Genomic DNA, 11,900 nt, shown 5'->3' on the forward strand with positions numbered 1-11,900 from the left:
TGAAGATGGCGACGGTAACCTACATAATCACCCCAACCCCTGAATAACAAGCTAAAAAATGGTAGGAATCCCTACAACCTGCTCAGTCTTAAAAGTTTGAAGTAGGCCTCCAAGTCCCCCTCCCCCCACCCCCCCCCCCCCCCCCCCCCCCCCCCCCCCATCCACGGGCAAAAGTTTATTAAATGAAAATTTTCTGTATAACGGGGCATAACACAATCGATAAGGAAATTAATTTTTGTATGGGACGACAATAATGCAATTATGCGCCAATCAGAGCCTATCTAACTTTTTTCAACGCAAATCTGTATATCCGAATTTTATACCAATTTTATGGTATACCTTTCTTGCACTAGATTAAGGGGAGGATGTTATCAAACAACATTTGATATAAAGATGAGGATCTCGTTTGGGGTCCCAGAAGTGTAAGGAGGGGGCGCATACATACTCTTGTCCCCACTCCTTACTTTTGAAAGTGTTAAGGGACACGAGCAGGCGCGTGGCATCGTTTTTGAAAGGGGAAAGCTGGGGGCCAGCCAGAAAGGATTGGTGGGGGGGGGGGGGGGGGACAGCCGAACCAAAAAGAGTTTTAACATGTAAAAAAGAAGAAAGGGAAGTTTTTTAAAAGTGAGGAAGGGATCAGCCCCCCCCCCCCCTCCTCTGTTGCTACGTCCCTGACGAGTGTCCGCTGTCAGCCCTCCCTACAAGCCTATAGATATCTGTATATATATGTATATCTACATAGTTGTCTATAAGGACACGATGAAAATGTTCCTTAAATTCAGCATACATACATACAGACAGACAGACATACAGACACACACACAGCGAGTAGGAATAAATGAACACACGGGTGATGAAAAAGGAATGAAGCGTATCAACCGTGGGCTTCCGACGATGCCGAAATATATACATGTAGATGTAGGTGGGTACCTGTAAAGTGCGAAACGAAACGAAATCTACCGAAACGAAAAACCCATCGAAATGAAACGAAACAGATTGTATAACCGAATTCTTTGATTAGAAATGGTATCTTAGGCCCCTGTGAAAATTACCACATATAAATAAAATTCGCTTCTCCTTTGATGTAGGCTTTCAGCTTGACTGATACACAGTTTTAAAAGCTGGAAAGGGGGGAGGTGGTGAGTAAGCAAAATGTACATATCCGAAGTTGATTAAATAACTGTGCAATTAGTTTCAGATCAATAAATTTCAGAACGGAGAGTTACAGTCTCAAAGGTCTGGCGAAATACACTAAACAAGGGGTGGGGTCGCTGGCGATGGATCCGCTCTGGGTATAGACACATTGTTTTAAGAAACTGGTGTCTGAGAAATTTGAAAGCAGGAAAAGCTCTAAACCTTTTATTTTATCTCTAACTGCTGAGGTGCGAGTACTTTCAATAATGGAAAACGTTAGATAGTATATCATATTATATGAATGCAATTCGGTAAAATATATATACATGTGTTATTAAAAATTATTATTGATATGTAGCGAGTCTAAATATAACTCTATACATTTGTTTTGTTGCTAGGACGGGGAATTGAAAACGGGACGGAAAACATAATTTTTTATGCAATAATATCAGGAGGAGGTCAGCATTTTGTAAACTCAAAAGGCTTATGAACAAGGGAAGCAGAAATTACAAAGAGAACGGGAAGACATACTCAGAATCCACCGTTTGATATACTACATACAAATACACAATATCCACATGTATACACATAGATTTGTCTTTAAAGCAAAAAATACTGAAACGTGTATTTATGCCGAACTGTAACCCTCTGTTCTGAAATTTATGGATCCGAAACTAATTGCACAGGGTATTCAATCAACTTCGGATATGAACTTTGTGCTTACTCACCCTCTTCCAACTTTTAAAACTTTGTATCTGTCAAGCCGAAAGCTTACCACAATGGGGAGGCGAATTTTATTTATATGTGGTAACTTTAACAGGGGTTAAGATACAATTTTTAATTATCATAATTAATAGAGTTCAGTTATACACCACTTTTAATTATTATAATTAACAGAGTTCGGTTATACAATCTCTTTCGTCTCGTTTCGGTGGATTACGTTTCGGTAGATTTCGTTTCGTTTCGTTTCGCACTTTACAGGTACCCGATGTAGGTCGAAGCCGTTCAAAGTTTTCCCACTGTGCGATGTTTTGTTCTTGTGACGTAAAAAATCGCTCTGGCACACGGCACTTAATCTGTTTTCTGCTGCCTATTACTTAGCGATCTCTTATATGTGGCCACAAATTATCGGAGTTTCGGACTATCGGACCGTCGGACTACCGTACCGTCAGACTATCGGAGTGTCGGTCTATCGGACCGTCGGACTACCGGACCGTCGGAATACTGGGCGGTCACCATTTCTTGCATGTAGACCTATTCTCTCCGTACTACATTTTTTGTTGACCTAGTTACGTTTTAAACCGTCATAAAATTGTTAGTTGCAAAAAAGATGTTCTCACGGTGAAAATAGTTATATCTCATTTATATTAGAAGGGGATCCCCCATTGCAATGTTCAAAAGTGCAGTATGTTGTACACAGTACAGGGGAGTAGGGGAAGGTACAGCCGGGGCACATGCCCCCACACTTTTCAAAGGGGAAAGAAGTATGGTTGTGCCCTCCCCCTTAAGTAAGACTTTTTTACAATCTGATTAGAATAAGATCCCCGATCCGCTTCTTTGTTTTTATATTGTCTCTATAACATAAAAACAACGGAGCAGATGGAGGATCTCATTTTTATCAAATTGGTATTGTTAGTTAGTATAGCCACAAAAAAAAAAAAAAAAAAAAAAATGAGTCATTACAGTCGGAAGACCCTCCAGAGGCCATGAATCTTGAATTCTTCAAAATTCTCTCTTAATGATGTCAGTAGGAAATGGCATACAAGCAAAATATATAAAGTGTAAAAAAAAAAAAAAAAAAAGTGACAAGGGAAGTGTAAAGCACCCCCCCCCCCCCCCCCCCTCGCGAAATAGGATTTTGGAGTGTCAGAACTATATCTTACATTTGTACGTGCTTTTTTTTTTTATTTTACTTTTTTTTTTTGCTTGTCAAGTCAAGATGTGCTTAAGGTGGATTTCTTTGGTGCCCCTCACTATTTTTAAACAAAATTACAATTTCTAATATGTTTTAATCTGGTTACGTTTCATATGCTTTCGGATTTTATTATACTGGGAACTAAGATTTTGAAATTACTGTCTTTGTGTGTGTAGATTTTGTTTGAATTTATTGTTCAACTACCGTAAGTTAGTATTTTGCTATTGTTTCTATCAATGATCAATTGTAAATAGATCATATCAATTGTTTTATTGCCTTTTATTAGTTAATTCTGCTGCTGTATAATCAAGGGTAATTCTGACTCAGAACAGTATAACTTTGGATAAATCTGCATCAATTACTGAAACGATTTGTTTCAACATTCGTAAAAATATGGAATCTTTTTGTCCTATTTTTTATTCTGACACAAAAAGATTTTATGTAAAACTTGTATACAAGACATCAACGACTGTGAATGAAAAATGGGTTTCCTTGAAATTATTGCTATGAAGGATCATTGAGAATGAATAAGAAGAACATTAAAAATGTTGATTTGCCGCAAGAGCAAAACAAGCCAACCAGGTAGTCAGGGTAAAATCCCCCTGTCTTCAATTTCATCCATTCTCAACTATCTGGTATTCTGTCATCATTTATGGTGGTTTTTCCTATTTGAAAATGTGCGCTTTTTAGAAAATTGCGATATGATCCAGAAGCTCTCCTCGGGCTGTCCCCTTTCTGAAAATTCCTCGACTCGGCGATTATTTCCGTTGCATACCGACTCCCAGCAATTAAAGTAGAAAATCTACGACTACCTGTAAGAAATGATGGGATTCTCCGAATGGATTATGAAATTTGCCACAAAAAAGTTGTGTAACTAAACAATGGATGCTTTAGGAAGCTATGGTAATGGTTACTGTTAGAGGTAAATGCATTTTCGACGACTCTGGGTAAGGGTTTCCGATCGAGTTTGACATTTTTGCAGACAACAAATTGCGAGAGTTAGAAACTGTGCTCCGCTATTATATCCAATGACAGTATTTCGGGGGGGGGGGGGGGGGGGGGGGGACCCAAAAAACGCTTATTTTGTTTGGGATATGCACAACATTAATGTCATCCATCAGAAATTTTCAACAACAACCAAAAAAAATTAAATCAACTGTTGTAAGTTATTGGGGTGGGTTGGTGGGTGGATCCTTAACCCAAACACCTATGAATATTATTGGCTGGTATAACGAGGAGTTTAAAACAGGGGTGGGTTTGCACATTTTTATTTTGACCGCAAACCCAACACAAAAGTACGGAAGCCGATAGGTGCCAGGGTATAGAATTGATATTTATTTAACTGGCGGCCGCCACTTAATTTATGTGGCGGCCGCCACTTAATTTAACAGGCGGCCGCCACTTATTATAACTGGCGGCCGCCATATAAATTAACTGGCGGTCGTCACTTATTATCTGGCGACCGTCATATAAATTAACTGGCGGCCGCCAGTTATTTTATCTGGCAGCCGCCACTTAATTCATATATGGCGGCTGCCAATTGCAAAAACAATGTAATTCGTATCGCTGAGTGATTATTTTGGAAATATTTAGAATAGTACGCAAACACGCAGTATCGTTTTTCAAAGTGCATAGGGACAGTCGGAGGAAAAATTGTCTTCTACAATTGTTGACAAGCAGAAAAAGAACCTAAAATGTCTCTTGTTCAAACTTCGTACTCCTAAATTTGAGGGAGAGATCTCCGTTCATCCTTCAATTTATCAGTTCATTCATTATTACATTTTTACCATTCATTACTACCACCAAAAAGAGTGGGGTGGGGGCCAATTAATCTTATTTCACATGTGAAAATAATTTAGTTTAAATGTGAAAATAATAAAAATTGAACGTTCAAATAAATGGAGGGTCAGCCCTGTGGTTCTACGTATTTAGCAGTACAATCGAAAAACAATAATTTAATGCTCTTAATTATATATATATATATATATATATATATATATATATATATATATATATCACATACATATTACTAGGCATTGGGGATGGATTGCACCCCTTTCATTTTGAGAGAGAGATAGAGAAAGAGAGAGGAATTGAATAACTGGTGACAGCCATATAAATGATTTAAATTTAGTGGCGGCCGCCAGATAAATTAAGTGGCTGCCGCCATATAAATTAACTGGCGGCCGTCACATAAATTAACTGGCCGCCGCCAGTTAAAGTAAGTGGCGGCCGCCACATAAATTAAGTGGCGGGCACCATATAAATTAACTGGCGGCCGCCACTTAATTTATCTGGCGGACGCCAGATAATAAGTGGCGGCCGCCAGATAATAAGTGGCGGTCGCCAGTTAAATTAAGTGGCGGCCACCACATAAATTAAGTGGCGGCCGCCAGTTAAATAAATATTAATTCTATACCCTGGCACCTATCGGCTTCGTACTAAAGTATCAGAATAACAAGATTAGCATTTGATGTAGATTATCTATATAAACAAAATCAATGCCCGAAATGGAACCGGAATTATATGAAATTGAAATGCATGCATGATTGCAGGATCAAAATTTCCCTCTAGCTTTATGCATGCCATAATTACGGAACGCATTGACGTATACAGTGATGTCTAAATACATTGTACCTTTTACCTGTAATAGACGCTGTCTCTATAGAACAAAAGCTTCAGGTGGTACGAAATTTACATCTTACGAAAAATGCATTAATATCTATATTGCGAATGAAATTGCTATCAATTTTCATTGGATTATTAAACATACACATAACATATTCATACATATCATATCTTCAACATTGGATCAACATTTCAACGAAAATGTATTTGATGAAGTGTTTACACATATCAAAAATTTAAAAAACTTAAGCATTTTTATGTCTTTCTCTTTGATAAATTATAATTACCGAGAAGTACATCTAAGTTTTATACTGTATTTCAATTGATCTTTTATTAAAATCAAATGCGTTACGCAGTGTATATTACTTCGTTGCATTTTTACCTTGTGGTAATTATAAATTATTGAAGAAACAAATAGAGAAAATGTTAAGGTTTTGCCAATTTTGAACTTCATCGAATTCATTTTTACACCAACTTATGTCAATCTTACAAGCAAGTTGAATGATGGTATCTCAGTTAATGACAATTTCAATCGTGACATCCCGTGGGTATTCGGGTTAGAATGGATTCTCAGTTCTCCTTTGTATGTCGTAAGAGACGACTAAATGGGGTGGTCCTTCAGATGAGAGCGCAAAAACCGAGGTCCAGTCTCATAACAGTTGTGACATGATATAGGTCTCTCTGCCTGCTCAAATGCCATAAGCACCAAACATAGTCCTAAATTTTGCAGCCTTCACCGGCAATGATCACGTCTCCATCTGAGTGAAAGAGTCTCGTGAGAGGGATGTTAAACAATATTCAATCAATCAATAGTCAATCGTGACAAAGATAATGAATTTTCTTGGTAATGTGTACATTTTTGTCCTAAGTGAAGCTCTTCTTCTATGGAGACGGTACTTTTTACAGGTGTTTTACAGTTAGACCTCAGTACTTAAGTCAATGATTTCTTAGATCATGCGATGACAAAAGCTAGAGGGAAACTGCGAGCCTGGAATTATGCTTGCATTTCAATTCCATGTGTTCCATGTCGGGTATTAACTTTGTATACATATGTAAATCGACGTTCCAACTCAAATTTCATTCTTATCATTTTGTTACAATTGTGCTGTATTTGCGTTCAACATGAAAGTGTGTAAGCCCACGCAATGTTTTAAATGCTTCGTTTAACCATCCTATTTGTATCACAAGTGCTTGGGTCCAGGACCGGTTCAGGACACACACACACACACACACACACACACACACACACACAACAAACTTTCACTTGGTGAATTTATTATTTGTTGTTGAAAATCTTTCTGAAGGATGACAAAAATGTCTTGCTTACCCCAAACAAAATTAGCATTTCTTTCAAAAATACCCCTACGAGATTTTATAACAGAACAAGGTTTCCTACTCTCTGTAAACATGTCAAACCCGCCGAGAAACACTTGCCCAGAGTCGTTCAAAATGCATTTACCAATACAAGTAACGATCATCGTAACTTCCTAAAGCATTCATGGTTTGGATACAAAACTTCTTGTGGCAAATTTCATAATCATATCGGAGAATTCCATTGTTTTTTACAGGTAGTCTCAGACTATAAACTTTAATGTTGATATGTTACAGAAATAGTCGACGAACCGAATACTGTCTAGAAAGGCGGAATCCCGAAGAAAACTTCAGAATGCCGTGTGCTCTATGAAAAAAGACACTAGAGATTTGTGATCATCTAAAGAGCTAAATATTTCAAATAGGACTACAAGTACAATAAACGATAATAGTATTCCTAATAGTGGAAAATGGTTGAAATTTAAGGCAATCATTCTTTTACTACCTGGTTGGCATGGTGATGCACATGAAGAAATGCATGTACCACTAAATGTAACAGTCACCGTAGCTACATAACGCATCCATGGTTGAAATGCACAACTTCATCTTAGTACATTTCATAATCCAATCGTTTCTCACAGGTTGTCTCGGACTTTCAACTTCGATGGTCAGAAGTTGGTATGCTATATAGCCTCTGAGTCGATTAATTTTTCGAATGAGGAAAACCCGAAGAGAATTTCTGAATTTTTCAAACTCTATGGGAAAAAAAAACTGCAAAAAATCGCTATTGATTAAAAATCTCATATTTTCAAATAGGAAAATCTGCATTAATGATATAGACGATAATATATATCTAATTCTGAATAGTTGAGAATGGATGCAATTAAATAGATAAGTATCTTTTTTCTCTAATACCTGATTGACAAAGCTGACCTCTGCAGCCAAAGATGAAATGTATTACATAAGTTGAATAAAATAACTGAGAAATTGGATGTGGCAATTGATAGCAATGTGATTGGGAATAGCATCAAGCAACTTCATCGAAGACAAAAATTCAGGAGTACGTACGTTGTAAAGGTAAGTGGACACACAGAACTCTGAGGTGAGAGGTAACTCCTATAAGCCATACAAAATAGATAGTTGAGCAAACACGGACCCCTGGACACACCAGAGATGGGATCTGGTGCCTAGGAGGAGTAAGCATACACTGTCGACCGGTCACAGCCGCCATGAGCCCTATATCTTGATCAGGTAAACGGGGTTATTCGTAGAATTAGATATATATTATCGTCTATATCATTAATGCAGATTTTCCTATTTGAAAATATGAGATTTTTAATCAATAGCGATTTTTTGCAGTTTTTTTTTTATAGAGTTTGAAAAATTCAGAAATTCTCTTCAGGTTTTCCTCATTCGAAAAATTAATCGACTCAGTGGCTATATAGCATACCGACTTCTGGCCATCGAAGTTGAAAGTCCGAGACTACCTGTGAGAAACGATTGGATTATGAAATGTACTAAGATGAAGTTGTGCATTTCAACCATGGATGCGTTATGTAGCTACGGTGACTGTTACCTTTAGTGGTACATGCATTTCTTCATGTACATCACCATGCCAACCAGGTAGTAAAAGAATGATTGCCTTAAATTTCAACCATTTTCCACTATTAGGAATACTATTATCGTTTATTGTACTTGTAGTCCTATTTGAAATATTTAGCTCTTTCAAATACCAAATACTGCAACAAACGGTATTTGGTATTTGAAATGTTGCGCCTTTTAACCATTTCGATTCTCTCGAAGTCTATTTTTTCATAGAGCATACGGTTTTCCCCTTTCGAAGGATTATTCGACTTGGCGATTATTTCTGTAGCATATGAACTTCCGGCCATCAAAGTTGGCAATCAACATCTACTTGTAGGAAACGACGGAATTATCTGATGGGATTGCGAAATGTGGCACAAACAAGTTGTGCATTTAAACCATGGGTGCTATAGAATGCTACGGTAATTGTTACATTTAGGGTTAAATGTATTTTCAACGACACTATAATGTGGGAGTTAGAGACATTTCTATGTTATAATATCCAGTGAAGGCATGTTTGGAAAAGGGACTTATCTTGAGTTATTTTGGACTTTTAGGGTATGCAATACATTGCTGACATACATTAGAAGATTTTCAGCAGAAATAATTAAATCAACTTAAGAAAGGGGTTCTTTTGGGTGGGATCCTGAATCCACGTACATGTACTTTGACATATATAGGTTGGTAGAACGAGGCATTTACACAATGGTTGGGACTACAAACTTTTATTCTGAACACAAGCACAGCATCAAAGTAACAGAATAATACGACTAAAATTTGATGCAGATCATTCATTCATACAAAGTCAATACCTGACATAGAACTGGAGTAAAATGAAATTGAAATGCATACATAATTGCAATATAAACATTTTTCTTTAGCTTTGACCATGGCATGATATAAGAACTCGTTGACCTAGGCATTGCATTGATGTCTAAATGTAATACACCTGTCACTAAGTACTAAGTGTCGGCTCCATAGAATAAGAGTTTCACGTGTGAATGTATATTGCGATTGAAATTGCAATTAACTTTGAAAGCATCATCAAGCATACACACGAGCTTCACATAGATATTATATATTCATCATGAGATCAACATTCGAGGAAAAATTAATTCGATGAAGTCTTTATCTCTGTCAAAAACATAAAAAAAAACTAAACATTTTTTTTTGTATATCTTTTTCTTTAATAATGCAAAATGCCCACGAGGTACAAATAACTTTCCTTTTCAATAAATATTGATCACAATGAAGAGCCTTCTACATTGTACATGTTTTTCTAGTATTGATGGATGTTTTTACAAAGTGGTCTATATAGATATTTATTACAGGTGACAGGTCTATTGCATTTATACATCAGTGCATAAGTCAATTAGTTATGTAATCATGACATGACCAACGTTAGGAGGGAATTATGATCCTGCAATTATGCATGCATTCAATTTAATGTAATTCCAATTCCATTTCGAGCGTTATCTTGTTCATATGAATAATCTACAACAAATGTTAGTTTTATAATGTTTTTTTTACTTATATGCTGTTCAAAATGAGAGTATGCAGTCCCACCTATTGGTTTAAATGTTTTGTTTTACCAGAATAATGCTTGGGTTCAGTGCCACTCTTCCCAAAATAATCGACATTTACTTATTTTGTTGTTGCAAAAAAAATCTGGTGCAATTCAACAATTTCTTGCCCATCACAAAAATACAAATAAATAAAAAAAATTACCATTATTGGATGTTATAAAACAACCAGGTTTCTAACTTTCACACAATGGCACCTGCAAAAAAAATTCAATCAGGCTAGCAAACACTTGGCCTGAGTCGTTCAAGATGTATTTACCAGTATAAGTACCATTCACTGTAACTTCATAAATCATTTATGGCTTATATGTACAACGTTTTGAGGCATATCGTGGAATATTCCATTAATTTCTACTTTTTATTTACATGTACTTAATTTAAATTGTTTCCTACATCAATGTTAAATATACCGTTGTTGATGTCCCTCGTCGACTTTAATATTCTCCAGATGGGAACTTATTAGTCAAATATCAGAAAGTCAAAGTTCTAGGTTTCCACGTCACTCGCATTGTGTTCTGGGATTTCTGATCCCAAATACGGGTATTTCAATGCGTGATATTATATATGAACGAATTGATACATTTGCTAACTCACAGACTATTGCATATAAAAACTTCAAGCTGCATGAATAGGAAAATATAGTTTCATGACTCATACAGAATATATATCAATAAGGGTATTATGACATAATAAGAAAAACAATTAATTTGACTTTGTTGGGCACATATATCACATGATGTCATTATAATCGAAGTGTATTGTACAATACCAGCCTGCGTATCAAATAGTTTTATTTTTAAAGTTTTAGGTGCTTCATTTTTGTTTTGATACGTTTTTTTTTATCCCTGATTACCTAATTACAAGATTTTGTATGAATCAACTATTCAATATACATAACGAACAGCGATCAATCTCGTTACTCGTATAAGCGATACAAAATAGATAGTTGGGCAAACACGGACCCCTGGACACACCAGAGGTGGGATCAGGTGCCTAGGAGGAGTAAGCATCCCCTGTCGACCGGTCACAACCGCCATGAGTCCTATATCCTGATCAAGTAAACGGAGTTATCCGTAGTCAAAATCAGTGTGCCGAGAACGGCCTAACGTTCGGTATTAAACACGCCAGGCAGCATTTGACCCAATGATAGGTTGTATTGACGAATTAAATCCCTATAAAGACCATAGAATTTAAGAAATGCTAACTTCAATCGCGACTGTTGAAGTCCCTGTACCATCAGCATGTTTTTCAGTAACTTGCCTCGATTTGAAAGCTGACCATACGCAGAAGAAGCTCTTGCATATCGAATCAGTTAAGAGAATCTCGTAATTCCTATAAGGGATACAAAATTTAGAGTTGGACAAACACGGCACGGATTCCTGGAAAAACCAGAGGTGGGATCAGGTGTCTAGGAGGAGTAAGCATCAAAGGTCGACCAGATATCATTGATATCATAATTGTTTTGTAAGAGTTAACTGTCTTCAATTTAACATCATGAAATAACTACTTTTTTAAACAGGAATATGATTTGACTGCAATTTGATTGAAACACGGACTGTCTACATTTGATTTTTTAACTTAGTTTATATTAACACGACACTTTCTTCCAATCCTTTTCTACACACACGAATTTTAAAACAATGAACATCAGCCACGTTTTGAAAGTTGTACAATTTAATGACAAAAACAACAACAAACAAACAAACAACAACAACAACACAAGGTGGAACCCTGAATCAATTGAA

This window comes from Ostrea edulis, chromosome 7 (assembly GCF_947568905.1).
Source record: "Ostrea edulis chromosome 7, xbOstEdul1.1, whole genome shotgun sequence".
Classification (NCBI taxonomy): domain Eukaryota; kingdom Metazoa; phylum Mollusca; class Bivalvia; order Ostreida; family Ostreidae; genus Ostrea; species Ostrea edulis.